General features: G+C 37.6%; 1 long non-coding RNA gene across 4 annotated transcripts in view; it reads right to left on the bottom strand.

Annotated features, from left to right (window-relative positions):
- Positions 1-18662, bottom strand: part of LOC121013152 (uncharacterized) — a 44128-nt gene that overhangs the window by 19405 nt on the left and 6061 nt on the right. For all 4 annotated transcript variants that reach the window (XR_005782532.1, XR_005782534.1, XR_005782538.1 and 1 more), the window contains 2 exons: positions 16210-16405; positions 15333-15461 (listed from right to left, as the gene is read on the bottom strand). This is a non-coding gene — a long non-coding RNA (uncharacterized LOC121013152). The remainder of the gene's footprint in view (positions 1-15332; positions 15462-16209; positions 16406-18662) is intronic.

Here is an 18662-nt window from a genome sequence, read left to right as displayed (position 1 = left end):
CTCTCCTATTTTCTTTTTTAAATGAAGATATTATCTAATTATAAAGTATTCTTCTCTTGAGATTAGTATATAATGATGGGGAATTGATTAATTTATCAATTTTCCCCTCTCTTGCTTTTGATAAAAAATCATAGACTATGGTCTTTGAACCTTGGCTAATTCTAGTCATCCAATGTCTTACTGGCCTTGCTCAGGGTGGGAGTGGCTTTTGAAAATTATATGCTGCTCCTCAATCACAGTGATGTATTATATAAAAGCAACATGGTTTTAGCAGTTCGGCATTATAAAGAGAGTTGCCGGAATAGATAGCATACAGAGATGTGAATGTGTGTGTGTGTGTGTGTGTGTGTGTGTGTGTGTGTGTGAATGCGTGCTCATGCATGTGTATATAATCCTAAAATGAAGAGACATCTATTCTGCTAATAGCTGTGTACTTGGTCCCATCTACACTTTGATTGTACATCAGTTATGATGTGTCTCTTTCTAACAGGAAGGATACCGATTTTGATGAATAGCTAAAAGGTAAGATCATTCTTAAAGGTGTGAGTGATTAATAATGGTCATGCATAGATTTTTTTCTAAGAGTATAAATAAAATATATCATTCACATGAAGGGCAGGAGTTTGGCAGAATGATTCATAGTGCATTTGAAAGCATAAAAAGTCAAATCTAGGGTCTCTTCTAAGTGTGTCAAAGAGGAAACTGGTTTAAACATTTGAAATATTCAAGTAGATGATGAAATATTTGAGTGGATGTATAGAAATTATATGCCTTACGGGGTACTAAAGACAGAACTAATGTTTTTAATTACCACCAATTAGACAAAACCAAACATTTCTCTTTTAGTAGCAAAAAAGAAATAGTATGACAGGACTAAGTGGATAAAAGAAGAAGGTGGCAGGTATATACCATGGCACTTGGACCATTTACTTCAATCCAACCAAGATTTACTACAGAACCATTAGATTGGAGGTTCCTGCGGGAAGCTGTTGCATTAACATAAAGCTTGGCTCTAACATGGTCAGCATCCATACCAAAGTACATGGGCCCTATTAAATTGCTAACTAATGCAAAAAAACTGACAAAACTGTTATATGAAGATAGAAGAATTATTCCATATATCAAAGTACATTAACAAATAATCTATATGGTTGGTCTTTGTTTATTCTCTGCCAATGGTCTGGAGCTCATGATATTTTCACAAGTCACAAGAAAGCAAGCTTGTTGGCAATAAAGTACTATATGGCATGCTCTTCTATGACCCAGTACCCCAGAGACTGTGCATGTCACAGAAAGAAAAAGTCTCGGGCCCGGGGTCAAGATGAGACTCGACTTTTCTTCTACAAATCCTAGGTGAATGGAGGGTCACTAGTTGTGCCTTTCTCGCATGAAATGAAGGTGAAAAAATAGACTTCAAAATAAACTGCATAAAAAGGAACTTTGAGGACTATCTAGGGTCAAATGCCCATACCCCCTAGAGATAAAAACAAGAACCATCGTTTGTACTCTTTTAAGAATAAAGACAAGCTGATGAAGTTTTTAATTTTTAAAAAAAATTTTTACTTCATGCCTATAAAAGATTTTAGGAATGTAATTATCCTCATGTGATGCCTCTCCCTGTGAGGACATAGGGCATACATCCTGGGCGTGATAGAAGGCACAGTGACATTCTCTCTCTACAGTTATCATGGCCTTCCCCCTGTGTTCTTTGGCTGCCAATGTTCCCTGAAAGTCAGGACTTGTGTAAACAAGCCAGGCATGAGGCCTATTGATGGACAGAGATCTGACGAACACCTGACACCATCAGGAGCACGACTTTCAAATCAGAAAGGTAAAAACGTAGGAAATACCAAAGGATCATGTCATAGGTGAGACTTCACTACATTAAGGTCTTCACAGTATTTTTGGAAACTAAACTCCCTTTCAGAAAATCTAAGATATAACATGCTTTACTGAGTTGAATGCCACAGAATCTGTTACCCCCACCCTCTAATTCTCTCTCTCTCTCTCTCTGAAGACACATGTTGAGCATCATCCTGCCTCTGGGTGTGGGGGTGCAGATATGTGTGTACATTATAGGCATAGATATGAATATCTTGAGCTTCCTGGGGTAGTAGGATTTAAAATCGGTTCAGTTCCCCTATTTAATACATTTCAGGATTTGGGAATTCTTGGATAAATGTTGAACATGTTGCTTATAGTACACATCCAAATACAGAATTCAAAGTATAATTCTGTATTTAGATATGTGTTATACAGAATAGAAATATTTGTATCTGGTAAGCACCCTAGTGAGACACTATCATTTGTTTTACTCTAAGTTCTAACTCCAAAGTGTAATGTCTGAGCTTAAATAAAAATTAAAGCATCAAATATCTCAGAGAAAGCAGGACTGGGAAGGTAATGCTTAGGGAGGTCAATAACGGTAGATGTATTAAAAAGGTTATAGTATATTTCTCTAGTTCAAAGTTCCTTTTTAGGATATATCTATTTGGAGATTTCATAAAAACACATTTATGCTTTCATTTACCAATATTATTAAGTACACACTGATCTGAAAGACAAATACCATTTCAATATAATGTGAGTCATACATAAATAATTACATTGTGGTCAATGGAAAAATGGAATATACTAATCAGACAATGAAACAACTACTTTGAAACTCTGTCAACAAATTTTGCTTTTTTTCTCTTGACTTTGCTTCCTGAAGGTGAGGGTAAGCAAGTCATTTCTTCCTTTGTTTTTCTCCCTTTGTTGGCTATGCTGCAACAGAGTAAATGAATCTGTATGGTTGTCTTCCTCATCTTGTGTGGCCTGGGTGATTAAAGACTCTGCTAATTCTCTAGATGCTTACCTAAAGGTATCCTTCCCAGGCTTCCCTTTTCCCTGTCCTTTCAAGGAATCTTCAGGGAGCAAGTGGATGCCATTAACCACACAATGAGTCCCGAGATGATTGTGCCTTCTTCCTCTTAAGCTGGTTGTTGTGGCCAAGTGGCAAAATGAGACACATGGAATAAGAACCAGTTGACAACCAGATGCAATGCATATATTTGCAACATGAGGGAGATTCAAATAATTGAAGTGGTAAGACACACAGCCACACCTACTTTGAGTTTCCTCGAAGGGTACGGTCTCTGAGGTCTATCTCTGATTTCATGCCTTCTGTGGTGACAAAGAGGTTCGTTCATGTGCTTTTATTTTCCCTTTTTATCTTGCTCTGACCACCACCACCCCTGTTCTTTTCAGTTCCTCAATTCCTCAATTCTTGCAGTCTGGAAAGACCCCATGTTTGCTTAGGTGAAAGACTTTCTATGCTGAGGTCCCTGACTATGGAGCCATTAATGGTTTCCAGATTTAGAACATGATTATTATTCTTTTGTTTTATTTTCTTTGACTTCTTCATTCTTCCTTCATTGCCAGAGTACCATTTGCAGATTGGCTATAGCCAACTAGCTCCATAACTTAGCAAATCAATAAGTTGTTCGCCAAATCACCAACAAAGGGACAATCTGGTAGGACGGTACTATGAAGAATTAGTCTCTTTCCACTAAAATCCACCTGGTTTTAGTCATCAATACAATATATTGTACAAAAGAGGAGACTATTCTTCCTTAGAATTGCAATTAGAGCCTCCATTCAGATTGTAGTCATATTTTAGTTTTAATTGCTTGTTTTAAATGTAATTTGTTGGATTCCTTTGACTCAAAACATACACAATCAGACTAAACAGGTGTTTTAGTGAGAAGAGTGTTTACAGAACAATTCAGGTGAGGTATTTCCAGATTGACTGGATGCAATTTTAATGACACAATCATCCTCAAGTGTGTGCTAACTCTTACTACATTCCAGTGACTTATTTATCAACATCACAGAGCGCAGGAGGATACATTTCCCTCACTTTAAATATTTAATATTGACTATTTGAAATCACTAAAAAAGAAGAAGTAAGAGGAGGAGAAAAAGGAAGAGAAAGAGGGGGAGGCAGAGGAGGAAGGTGAAATATTCCAGTGAAAAATAATGAAATTACAGGAATCATTCCAATGATGCTAAACTTTGCTTCAATTAAATTTAGTCCCTTCTACTTCCAACTCACAAGCCTTCTTTGGCGTCATCAGCCTCTGATATACTTTTCAGTGAGTTCCAAAGAATCCATAAGGTATAAAAATTCCAGAAAAATTATTTGTTGGAGACCAAACGTAAATAGATATATGTTCAGCATCTGAATGTTACAGAAAACTTCTCCAAAATGGCCCATATGTTCTTCTAGAAAAAGCAACAGTCCTGACAGTGAACCATGAAATATTCTGGAGGCAAATGGCAGAGTGCCAGTGTCTTAAGGGACAGCATTTTCCACTTTAAATAACAGACAAAATAAAGCTTTAAAATGTTCTTGGTGATATATGATTCAGTAAACCCTTCAAGGCGATATAAGGAAAACCTTTTCTTCTTAAGACTGATGTTGGAAAGAAACAGACAAAAATTAAGAATTGCTCTGCCAGGCAGCATAAAGAATCAATTGGTGACTTTCTGAAATTCAGGAAATTCAATGAATCGATAGACTGTTAGGAACCAGGCCACACACACTGAAAGTGATTCTTTTTAAATATGAGATACCAGAGATAACAGAAAGCTCTTCTGAAAGCACGGAGCATAAGCATGCATTTAAAAGAAACTAAATTGTGTACTAGCAGGAAATGAAAATAGCTTATTTTTTAATAGGCACCCGCAAATGGGGACATTTGGCAAGGGTAAACCAATGCTTAATTGTAAGATAAGCAATTTACAGGTAAATATCAAACTGTATTTTTTCATTTCTCATTTGATTTTTGTCATTTCTAGTTCACTTACCCTGTCTCTAAAAATGGCAAAATCTCTATCATAAAATAATTTGGATTTAATTGACATTCCCCAAGGCAAGCAAGCTGGAAGTAGAATTCTTTTGAAAGCAAACACTTTTTGATGACTGTAAGAATCAAGTATAATTGGAGAATTTTTCTTGTTCATATTACAATAGTCTGCCCATCTTTATGTAGCTTATGACACAAAAATTAAAATGTATAAAGTGGTTCTTTAAAAATTATAAATAATCAGTGGGACAGTTGGGTGCCTATAAAATTCTTTACATTATGATGGAAGATACATTAGACTGAAACATTTATTTTATCCACGGTTTTATTTTAAATTATTTAAATTACCATTAAGACATGTGAAATGTACTCAACTGAAATCATCACAAATAATTTATAGTTTTATTTTTCAAATAAGAAAAGTTATAAATAGGAAGTAAAGGAAAACAAGGAAGCTTTATAAGATTTATAAAGGAAGCTTTATAAGATTTCCTGAGCAAATTGAAAAAATAATTATCATAAGAAATTAATCTTAAATTTAGAGTTATTACTAGGAAGTTTTTGGTTTATTCCCACTATTATGGGGTTCATTTGTTGACTATTAAGCCATGATCATAAAACATGGAGAAAACATACAGTTTTAAATGTGTAAAAGTCAGTAATATCCTAGATTATGATTGCTCCTCATGGCAGAGTTTTAATTGTGTCTAAATAATTTGGGGGAAAAGACTCTTTTAAATATTTAGGACAATAAAATTTAAAACCTGGGCAAAGCAGGAAGATGATGCAGTGGGAATATCCTGAGCTCACCTTGCCCCCTGGACACAGAGAAACAATTACATGTATGTAACTCTGAAAACTCTGAAACAACCTGAAGACTGGCAGAACAGATCCTTCACAGCCAATAATAGAGAGAAGACCACACTGAAAAGGAAAGGATGTGCAGAAACACCATTGGGAACCAAACCCCAGCATGATTAACTACAAATGGGAGGGACATCACAAGCATGAAGAAGTGAGAGGATCAGACCTGACAGGGCAACACTGGCACTAGGGACCCACCTTGGGAAAACAAGTTCCCATAACATTTGGCATTGAAAATCATTTAGGGGCACCTGGGTGGCTCAGTCAATTAAACCTCTGACTTCGGCTTAGGTCACGATCTCACAGTTCATGGATTTGAGCCCCGCATCAAACTCGGTACTGATAGCTGAGAGCCTGGAGCCTGCTTCAGATTCTGTGTTTCCTTCTCTCTCTTTCTACCTCTCCCCACTTGTACTCTCTCTCTCAAAAATAAATACTTTTTTTAAAAAAGAAGAAAATCATTTAGGAAGCAGGAAGCTAAACTCAGAGAGTCAGAGGGTGATAGGATACCAAATCCCTGCCCTTAAAGAGCCAGAATACTAAATAATGGCCTGAGACATAGCACAGAAGCAACAGTGTGGAAAGCACCTGGGGTATACCCGAAGATTTATTAACTAATCTTAGAAAATGTGCCAAAGGGGCAAGGATATACAGGAGATTCCTCCAGGAATGAAAGTGCTGGTGGGGCACCATTTCTCTTGTCTTCCCCCAGCCTAGATAGCCAGACACTTGTGGAAGCCAAGAGTTAAAAATGAAAGAATTGAAAGAGTTAAATGAAGCAAACATAAATAATATGCTTGATAAAAAGATTCAAAGTAATGGTCATAAAGATAGTCACTTGATTTTAGAAAAGAATGGATGAACTCAGTAAGAACTTCAAAAAAGAGACAGAAATATAAAAAAGAACAAGTCAGGGGTGCCTGGGTGGCTTAGTCAGTTTAGCATCTGACTTTTGATCTCAGTTCAGATCACGATCTCAGTGTTGTGAGTTCAGGCCCCACTTTGGGCTCTGCACTGGGCATGGAGCCTACTTAAAAAAAAAAAAAATCAGAGCTTGAGAAGTCATCTGAAATGAAAAATATACCAAAGGGAATAAACAACATATTTGAGGGGGCAGAACAGATCAGTGAGCTAGAAGACAGAAAAATAAAAAGCAAAAGCTGAGCAGCGCAAAGAAAAAAGAATTAAAAAAAAAACCAAAAACAGGAATAGGTTAAGGGAACTCTGTGACATTATCAACCATAATAACATTCACATTTTAGGGATCCTGGACATAGAAAAGAGAGACAAGGGACAGAAAGTGTATTTGAAGAAATAGTAGCTGCAAACTTCCCTAATCTTTGGAAAGGAACACACATCCAGGTCCAGGAAGTACAAACAGCCTCTAACAAGAATCCAAGAGGTCCATATCAATAAACATAATAACTAAAATGGTAAAATGCAATGATAAAAAGAGAATTTTAATTTTTTAAATCTTTATTTTTGAGAGAGAGAGAGAGAGACAGATTGGAGCAGGGGAAGAACAGAGAGAGAGGGAAACACAGAATCCAAAGTAAGTTCCAGGCTCTAGGCTGTCAGCACAGAGCCCGACACAGGGCTTGAACTCACAAACCACGAGATCATGACCTGAGCCGAAGTCAGATACTTAACCAACTGAGCCACCCAGAGGCCCCGATAAAAAGAGAATTTTAAAAGCAGCAAGGGAAAATAAAATAGTTACATACAAGGGAAACCCCTGAGGCTATCAGCAGATTTTTCAGCAGAAACTCCGCAGGCCAGAAGGGAGTGGCATGACATGTTCAAAACATTAAATAGAAAAAACTTACAACAAAGAATACTTTACCTGACAAAGTTATTATTCAGAACTGAAGCAAATATAAAATTTCCCTGACAGACAAAAGTTAAAAGAATTCATCATCATGAAAGCAAACTTACAAAGACACACATACACACACACCAAAAAGAAAGAAAGAAAGAAAGAAAGAAAGAAAGAAAGAAAGAAAAGAAAAGAAAAGAAAAGAAAAGAAAAGAAAAGAAAAGAAAAACAAAACTACAGGCCAATAATCCTTGATGAAGATAGATGCAAAAATCAGCAAAAATCATCAACAAAATACTAGTAAACCACATTCAACAATACATTAAAAATCATTAAAAGGATCATTTACTACAATCAACGGGGATTGATTGCAAGGATGCAAGGGTAGTTGCCTCTGGCAAATCAATCGATCTGATGCATCACATTAACAAGAGAAAGAATAAAAATCATATGATCATCTCAACATATGCACAAAAAGTATTTGACAAAACATAACATCCATTCATGATAAAAACTCTCAACAAAGTAAGTGGGAACATACCTCAACATAATAAGGGCTATATATGAAATACCACGGTTAATATCATACACAATGGTGAAAGACTAAAAGCTTTTCCTCTAAGGTCAGGAAAAATGATAAGGATTTTTTTTTCACTACAGTATTAAAAGTCCTAGCTGCAGTAATCATCAAGAAAAAGAAACAAAGTCACCAAAATTAGTAAGGAAGTAGGAAAACTGTCACCATTTGCAGATGACCTGACACTATATATAGAAAACCCAAAAGACTCCACCAAAAACTACTAGAACTAATAAATAAATTCAGTTAAGTTGCAGAATACAAAATTAATATTCAGAAATTTGTTGTATTTCGTGTACTTAACCAAAATAGCAGAAAGAAAAATTAAGAAAATCCTATTGACAGTTGTACCAAAAAGAATAAAATACCTAGGAATAAATTTAACCAAGGAGGTGAAAAACCTGTACTCTAAAAGTTATAAGACACTGATGAAAGAAATGAAGATGACAGAGCAAACCCTGGAAAGATATACTTAGGTCATGTCATTGGAAGAAATAATATTATTAAAATGCCCATACTCCCCAAATCTGTAGCCCCTTGCTCCTGAGAAGAGCAAGGCCAATCACTTCCTGATCCTCTTCTGCGACTCGAGCTGCCAGTTCCGGGCCCTCTACACGCTGTCCGGGGAGACAGAGGAGCTGACGAGGCTGGCCGGCTACGGCCCCCGCACAGTCACACCTGCCATGGTCGAGGGCATCTACAAGTACAACTCGGACCGCAAGCGCTTTACCCAGATCCCTGCCAAGACCATATCCATGAGTGTAGATGCCTTCACCATCCAGGGCCACCTCTGGCAGAGCAAGAAGCCCATCACCTCCAAGAAGGGCAGCAGCACCCCCAAGTAGCCTCATCCCGGTGGTTCCCAGGGCAGAGGACAGCCTGCAGAACAATCAGTTGGCATTCCTGGGTCTCGTCTGTCCCCAGCCTTGTCTGGGTAGGGCTGGAGTCCCTACCCCCTACAGATTCAATGCAGTCTACAGATTCAATGCAATCCCTATCAAAATACCAATAGCATTTTTCACAGAATTGGAACACATAATACTAAAATTTGTATGGAACCACCAGACCCCAAATAGACAAAGCAATCTTGAGAAAAAATAGCAAAGCTGGAAGCATCACAATCCCAAATTTCAAAATATACTAGAAAGCTATAGCAAACAAACAAACAAAACACAACAATGGTATGGTACTGGCACCAAAACAGACACATGTAGATGAATGAAACAAGATGGAGAGCCAAGAAATCAACCCATGCCTACACGGTCAATTAATCCATGAAAAAGAGGCAAAAATATACAATAAGGAAAAGACAGTCTTTTCAATAAATGGTGATGGGAAAATTGGACAGCTATAGGCAAAAGAATGAAACTGGACCACTTTCTTACACCATACACATAAACAAACACAAAATGGATTAAAGACCTCAGTATGAGACCTGAAACTGTAAAACTCCTAAAAGAGAAAATAGTAACCCCTTGGACATTAGCCTTAGCAACATATTTATAGACATGTCTCTTCAGGCAAGGGAAATAAAAATAAAAATGAACTACTGAGACTGTAACAAAATAAAAGCTTATACACAACAAGGGGATCCATCAACAAAACAAAAAGGCAACCTAGTGAGTGGAAGAGGATATTTGTGAATGATATATCTGATAAGGGATTAATATCCAAAATATATAAAGAACTTACACAACTCAACACCAAAAAATAAACAATCTGATTGAAAAATGGGCAGAAGACATGAATAGACATTTTTCCAAAGAAAACATCCAACAGAAACATGAAAAGATGCTCAGCATCACTCATCAGGCAAATGTAAATCAAAACCACAGTAAGATACCACCTCACACCAGTCAGAATGGCTAATATCAAACAGGCAAGAAATAATGAGTGTTGATGAGGAGATGGAGAAAAGGAAACTCTTGCTCACTGTTGGTGAGAATGTAAATTGGAGTAATCACAGTGGAAAACACTATGGAAGTTCCTCAAGAAACTAAAAACAGAAATACCGTATGATCCAGTAATTCCATTCCTGGTTATTTACCCGAAGAATATAAAAACAGTAATTTGAAAAGATATATGCACTCCTATACTTATTGCAGCATTATTTATAATAGCCAAGATAAGAAAATAACCTAAATGTCCATTGATAGATGAATGAATAAAGAAGATACATATATATATGTACATGTGTATACATATATGTATGTATATATACATATACACACCATGAAATATTACTCAGCCACAAAAAGAATGAAATCTTGCCATTTGCAACAACATCATGGACCTAGAGGGTATTGTGCTAAGTGAAATAAGTAAGACAGAAAAAGACCAGTATCATATGATTTCACTTATACGTGAAATCTTAAAAAACAATCAAAAAACATACTCTTAAATACAGAGAAGAAACTGGTGGTTGCCAGAGAGGAGGTGGAGAGGGGTGGACAGAATAGATGAAAGGGGATTAAGAGGTACAAACTTCCAGTTATAAAACAAATAAGTCAGGGAGACAAAAAGTACAACATAGAGAATATAGTCAAAAACATTCTAACATACTGTTTGATAGCAGACTGCAACTACTCTTACAATGGTGAGCACTAAGTAATGTATTCACTGTCAAATCAGTCTGTTGTACACCTAAAACTAATATAACATTGTATGTCAATTATATTTCCATAATAAAAAATTAAAACCTAACGTTTGTAAGAAATAAAGCATTAATTAAAGCAATAAATGTGATAGACAAAGAAAAGTTGCACTTTCTACAGTAAATTCTGTCACAGGAACAAGATCGATGTGTATACTCCACAAATGTGAACAATTTAAAAATATATCTAAATATATAGCAGGGAGCACCCAGTGAGTGACCAAGGACTATTGTGAATTTCTGAAATATGTCTTCTACCTTGTGGTTATATGGATATGTTTGCAGGTTACCCTATGTTGGCAACAGTAGCTCCTCCCCTAAAGACAACTTTGATTAGCCAAAGAACAATGGTATAGGTATTCAAGGCTTGAATGACTCCCTTGAAGTTTAAGTCTCTTTCTAAATTTTTTAAAACTCTATTCATATGCTCTCTTATATTAAACATATAATATAAACAATATCATTATTCCTTGATGTTTCGTGGCCCAACAGTCCAGAGCACCGTTAACAACATTTATCACTGACTATGCTACAGATGTAGTTGTGCAATATATACTACTGAATTAAAATCATGCTGAGAATTTGAGGTATATGGCATCTATTTTCCTATTTCTTTTTTTACTCATAAACTGGGGGAAATTATACCAAATATGCTTACTGGAATGCTCTAGTTCACCCAAATTTTTCTTTGCAGGATGTGGATTTTATGGGATCCTAAATATGAAATAAACAATGGAGACTGAACCAGAACAGGCCTCACTAACTTCCCCATAAATTTGAGTTGTTTAACAGGGCTGACTTTGTATTCATTGTAGATGGTATGGTAAAACACTGACTTTTGCGTGTTTGTTGTTTTTTAAAAGAAGACTATTAGTATGGGTGTTCATCTGGCAGAAAATGCCATTCTAAGCCAAGAGTCAGTTGGTATAAGAAACAAAAGTGCAGTGTTAGGAAAACAGTGACTCTCTTCTGAGGAAACTAAGAACGACGAAGTTGAGAACTTCTTCAAAACTATTCTTGGGGCCCCTGGGTGCAGTTAGACATCTGACTCTTGATTTAGGCTCAGGTCCTGATCTCACGGTTTGTGAGTTTGAGCTCTGCGTAGGGCTCTGCACTGTCAGTGCTGTCCTGCTTCAGACTCTCTCTCTCCCTCTCTCTCTGCCCCTACCTCACTTGCTCTCTCCCTCCCTCTCTCTCTCTCTCAAAATAAATCAAAAACTTAAGAAAAAAACACTATTTTTGACAAAGTCTATGTTTTCCTTTGATATGTTTATCCAAGTCCATTCCTAGTTGTGAGGTGCTCTGGACAAATACTTTTGTAGGGTCTCTGTCTATATAAACAATTAGATTTAAAAAGTGTTACCAAATGTATGGGTCTGTATGAGATAGAAATAAAGACTTAGAATAATGGGTAAAGAAGAAGTAGTTACACATTTGTTGTCCAATCAATAGATATGAAGATTCATCTTAGTTTCCAGGTATCATTTCTTCCTATGCACGTTAAGGAACGATCTCTTCATGTTATTTATCGTCTAATAGGTCATTTTTTAAAATAATTTCATGCCTCACACTACATGAAAAAAGTAGTAATGCCATTATTATACATAAAGCTCTTCACAATGTACTTGTATCGAAACAAGATAGATCTTTCTGCTACTGAAGTTCCCTCGCTGCATTTATTTGGTTATATCATCACTCATGACACTGCATCACCTAATGGCTTCACTGTGCTATCAAAGGTTTTAGCTGCACTTCATTAACGATGACCACACATAAATGCAAGTCTTATCCCTCGTATGCAGCAAAGCATGAGTTATCATTCATCTATCATTTTAATCTTACCAGACAGAATTTTATACTTTAAACATAGGATAACACATCTTCTAAATATGTCTTCCTTCAAAATCTCTAACCAAAATCACTGCATTTGTAGAATGTAATACCTTCCAGTGTTGCCCTCCACATGCTGCCACCAGTGGGGAGAATTGGTAAGAGCCCCATGAGCTGAGCAAGAAGAATGGTCCTATTCATCTAAGAAGTGTCCACCCGTTTCCAACAAGGCTTACGGCTAACCCAGGAAAGTATGTCACCACATCAATCACAGGCAAGAGTGAACTTTGATCAGAAGGGCTGTTTAGCAGTGAGAAACAATGTTCTGGGAAACTCTCCAAGGAGACAGGCACAGCCAGCCCCAGAGATGTGCCTGACACCCAGTACAAAGCCTGAGGCAAAAGGAGTAGGGTAACTTTCCTAGACTACAACAAAGTAAAGGGTGCTTGCTGCCACCCAGACACCATCTGGTGCTGCAGATCAGAGGAGACACCTGTTCTAAACGTGGACAGGTGAGAACTGACTCTGTGGCCCACATATACAGCTCAAATCTAAGGGTCACAGATGGACTATCAGGAGCCTAGAGCCCTGAACTCATCCTATGTCCAAAGTGAGTAAGATTCACCCAAAATCTATAGGTCAGCACTGTTCTGTTGTTCAATCTCATGTGATCCCATGAAAGAAATACTGTGATCTGAACTCAGGGTACCTGGCCTGAATGACACTCCTGGATCCTGTAGGTCCTAGCCTCTATTCTACCTTTTTTTTTTAATGTTTATTTATTTTTAAGAGGGAGAGAGAGAGATTTCGAGCAGGGGAGGGACAGAGAGGGGGGCGGATAGAGGATCCAAAGTGGCTCTGCACTGACAATGAACCCAATGGGGAACTCAAATTCATGAACCATGAGATCATGACCCGAGCCAAAGTTGGCCACTTGACCAACTGAGCCACCCAGGCGCCCCTCTAGAGATGATCTTTAAAATTTGGTAAAAGGCATTTTAAAGTGCAGAGCAACCAAAGACACAGGTTAGAAAAGCAGGGGCTCATACTTGCTGGTACTATATTTTCCTCCAGTTTTTAAAAAAGCCCTTAGACACAAGCTGGGTCTTCCTATAGCATATCCCTTTTTTATCTTACTAATCATTGTATTTTCAAACATATTGCCAGAGAGTAGGCTACCCGATAACATTAGAATAGCCTTCCCGGAAACAGTCATGTCTTATATTTCTGCTCTGCTCTGTAAAACCTGGCCCAGGGCTAGTCACATAAAAGTCCACAAATACTTCTTGGTACATAACAGCTACTTACCAAATACAACAAATACAGTTAACAGGAAAACTGTAGAACTGCTAAACGAGAAGTCAAGAGTCACTGATACTATAAAGGTAATTGTTACTGGAAAATAAATTCATAGTCAGAGCAGTCATTCTTCATCATAGAGATTTCAGCCTAAAGAAAATAGTGCCATACACCAATTCTCTGGCTGAAATGAAAGGGCTGCGCTGACATTACATTTCCTAAAATTATTCACCAAATGAAGTCCTCTATTATTTCTCTTCCCTTTCTCTATTTTCATTATTGAGAGCATGCACATCTTCTTCTTCCTTTGTTACTACAACAGGTACAATACTTCCTTTTATGTTCAATTTAATACTGACCTTTCTCTATGACTAACCCTACCCCACAGTGACCTTTTAGAATTGAAGGATCACTTTTTACGTATGGTCTATACCACATTGATTCACACCGATATGTCTAGGAATATGCATATATATGCATATGGGTATATATGTATTTTGCATATTATTTAGATACATGCATATGTGTATATATATACACATACATATATATATATATATATGCATGTGCCATCCCCACAAGAAAATTATATGCTTTATGCTAATGAGCACATTGCTTATAAAGCATGAAGCACTTTCCCAGAAAGAGTAGGAGCTGAGAAAAGTCTCCTACATTTGATTAAACTTTGATTCCACCGTTCTACATCTGGCCTTTGAAATCTTTTGAGAACTTTGCTGCTTATTAAAATACACATGAGGGGCGCCTGGGTGGCTCAGTCGGTTGAGCGTCCGACTTCGGCTCAGGTCACGATCTCACGGACCATGAGTTCGAGCCCCGCGTCGGGCTCTGGACTGATGGCTCAGAGCCTGGAGCCTGCTTCGGGTTCTGTGTCTCCCTCTCTCTCTGCCCCTCCCCCGTTCATGCTCTGTCTCTCTCTGTCTCAAAAATAAATAAACGTTAAAAAAAATTTAAAAAAAATACACATGAGATTTAAGAGTGATAGGAATCAATAATTATCAATATCACATTTAAGCAAATCTGTGGTAATAAATGGAGTGAGAAATTGAACTAGTGTAAATTTTCCAGGTGATATAGGTACAGGTCCCAGGTGATACATTTTCTTCCCAATAATTCTTCCCCAGCACAAACCAAAATTATCACCAATCATCACCCACTACCTATCACTACTATAACCAGCACAACCAAAGATGCTCGATTATTAAGTCTTTGGGCACTGAGGCCACATATTAATCATATCTCCATCCTTGAGCAAAGAGCACATAGTAGTGCTCAAGAAATATCAGTTCGGGAATAAATGAAAATCTATATTGTTTTGCCTTCTTAAATTGATCCGGCTGTATCTGAGTCAGCACATCAGAGGTAGCATTGTAATTTCCATTTTTCCAGAAATTTTATCAGAAGTTGTGGGGTCATAATAATTACCTTGCCAAAACTGTGAACATTACACAGGAAATCTCTTCCATGGTTCCAAGGCTACACAGCTCACTTTACTCATTCTTCTCAAGGGAAATTTAGCAAGAGGATATAGGTGGCTTTTCTTTTCAATCATTGCTGTGGAAAAGATAAAACAATGCAATCATGAGTCACCTTCATTTATGAAAATATTACATCAAGCCCAACTGGAACAAATGACCTTATTACTTAGAAAAAGAAGAGACGACTGTGACACACTAGAAAATGTGTGGGTCAAAATTAAAAAAAAAGGGAACATGCAAAATTTATAGTTTGTGGCAAAATATTAAGTCATTACAAAAATGCTCAGCATTACCAACAGTAAGTGGTTAGAAAATGGCCATAAGGTAGTTCAGAGAGTAAGACACTGTCATATGCTTCTTAAAATTTAGAACATCTTCTGAAATGTGGTAGCGTATATCTTACTTTGTGTTTAAGCTATATAAACATGTGGAATATAGAATGCTATAGCTTGTGAGTCACGTTCTGATTATCCAAAAATAAAGAGCCACTGAAATGAAAGGATACTTTTCATCCCTATTTCCAGTTCAAAACAAGAAGGTAACCTTCCATACCATCAGGTGGATTCTGGAAGATAATTATTTTGCATGCTCAGTTCAGGTTCTTAATTCCAACGCAGCAGGTTACTACAGGTTTTAGAGGAGAAAGGAGCCAAGATACATAAACTTTATTGTTATTGTTGCCCATTTGACAAGATACTGCCCCAAATGAATGGACATTGGCCATTCAGATGGAAAACAAAAGCCTGTTTATCAGCTGGTTAATTGCTCTCAGATATGAAATAAGATTCCCAGCAGTAAAGCTCCCTCACACTTCCATTCCTCACCTGAATTATAAGCTATCTGCGAACAGAACTGTTTCCAGCAACCAAGTGTTTATCAGGATGAAGCACATCTGCCACAGATGACTGCTGACCTTTCAACTTTGGTCAGCACTTTGGCAGCCGGCATAGTCATAGGAAAGGGGGATGGATGCAAGTTTCCTGGCATTCTCATTTTCATCTTCCCTTGTGTGGCTGAACTCTGAAATGAGAAGGTAACTAAGTAAAGCCAGCACACTGCAAATATCCCTTTCGCAAGATGAGTCTGGTGAATGCACTTACTTCCCATCACATTTTCTAGATTGGGGAGGACAGGGGTTTTTTGCAGTTAACTCATCTTATTAGCTTCTTTTATAACTTACTGTATTAGCTTATCACTGGGAAAGATTATTCATTGTATAATTCTTCAAAAGAATGGTTACTATACCATTATATACCAAGTATTAATACAATACTTGACTGCTAGATCATCCAAAAATCACCACAGAGGCTCACCATAACAATGGAAAGAGATTTAAATATAGGGCTTTGTGGGGCACCTGGGTGGCTCAGTTGGTTGAGCATCTGACTTAAGCTCAGGTCATGATCTCACAGTCCGTGAGTTCGAGCCCCGCATCGGTCTCTGGGCTGACAGCTCAGAGCCTGGAGCCAGCTTCAGATTCTGTGTCTCCCTCTCTCTTTGCCCCTCCCCCACTCACACTCTGTCTCTCTCCTTAAAAAATAAATAAACATTAAAAAATAATAAATAAATAAATAAATAAATAAATAAATAAATAAAGGGCTTTGTCTTTCCTCTGTGGAATTTTTGGACAAGCTGGATAATCAGTAAAGGGTAATTTTAAAAAGGTAAATGTAGGAACTCTTGCACTAGCAGAGAAGCCTTAACTCTGATAATAAACCACTACTAAAAATAATACCAATAACAACTAACTAAATACTTTTAATAGATTCTGCACTGATAGCATTCTTATATCAATTTTCTGTTAACCTGTGGGTTTTCCCGCTTTTGCATAACCTCAGTGCACATGGAACACAGGTCTTACAAGGGAGCCTTCTGGATGGGTCTGTTTACCTGGCTCTGACTTGTTTCAGCTACAGAATAATGACTGCATTCATGCGTACATGTAACCCAGGCATACAATTTTAATAAATATTAAATTATCTCTTCCTCCATCTGTCTCTTCCTTCCTATAAGCAAATACCTGGCCATCTACTGGCCAAGGCTTTAGTGGTCCTTTTAACAGATTATGCAGTATAAAGGCAATCCCCTGTGCTTCCAAAACTAATCATTGAATCAGAGGTTAGTAAAGAGATGGCTGCTCCCTAGTGACCCCTCAGTTTCCTTTTTGGAAATCCCCTCCCTTCCTTTGTGTGTGAATTCCATGCCACTCCCTCCCTTCTACAAAAGTGAGGGGAGTCCAATCATTCTTTTTCCTGGAACACCAGTAGACCAGGAGGTTCTATCTAACACCTTAATTCTGTCAATTAGATCTTCACTGCTAAGACATTGGGAGGAACTTGCATGACTCAAGAACAACTGTCCCCGTGATGACATTGTGACCACTTTATCTCAGCTGTTGGAAAGTTACTGTGGTAATCCTGTCCTTCCTGAGTTCTCTTGGATCACGGGCTGAAGTCTGGTCTACAAGTGTCCTGTTAATTGTGTGAGCCTCCAGCCTCACCTTCATATTCTTCCAATTAGTTCCCTTTCACTTTTGTTAACCAGAGTTGGTGTCTGTTACTTACAAGGAAGAACCACTACTGACATATAATGCATGTAATCATGAAAGACAGTTTATAAAGTAAGAGAATAGACGTGATATTCGGGAATGGCATAGACAAAAATCCCAATGTGTTTTAAGACAGGAAAGTGGCAGTGGCATCAGCTAATCAGGAACGGATAGTAGAGATAGTGACACAAGGTTTCAGCAGGTGTGGTCAGGTGGATGATAACCAGTGGGCAGGGGGAAGGGGCAAAATGTGCCTAAGGCACAATCAATAGATAACTTCGATGAAATGGGGATTATCTCAGAGTATTCTTCCTGCCACAAACATTTCTTTAGTATTTTCTAGTGTGGGTGCTGCTGGAACCCAGTGTTAACGTCAGGTACCTGCCCCTGAGGAGCACAAAGTCCAGTCTCCCTTCAAGTAGAGAGGGACACTCTTGGAGTGGGCTAATAAAAGATTTTTGACTGCTGTCCCAAAGCTGTTCTCTGAGGAAGTAGTGTCTTCTCCAAAGTAAATCTTTGATGTCACCAAAGCATTATTTACAGGTGGAAAAGGGAAATAAATGCTAGATTTAAATAAATGCATTTAAAACTGTAATGAGCAGACGTTTGCAACCTTCAAGGGTAGCACTCCATGGAAATTGTGAGAATTTCTAGCTTCAATTGGTTTTCACTTTAACACTTGAAGTAAGTGTAAAAGCATTCATAAAAAAGATATATAACCTATATGTG

Source organism: Herpailurus yagouaroundi, unplaced genomic scaffold (genome assembly GCF_014898765.1).
Source record: "Herpailurus yagouaroundi ecotype Mexico unplaced genomic scaffold, PumYag 29, whole genome shotgun sequence".
NCBI classification, from domain to species: domain Eukaryota; kingdom Metazoa; phylum Chordata; class Mammalia; order Carnivora; family Felidae; genus Herpailurus; species Herpailurus yagouaroundi.
This window is presented reverse-complemented; position numbering and strand designations above follow the sequence as displayed.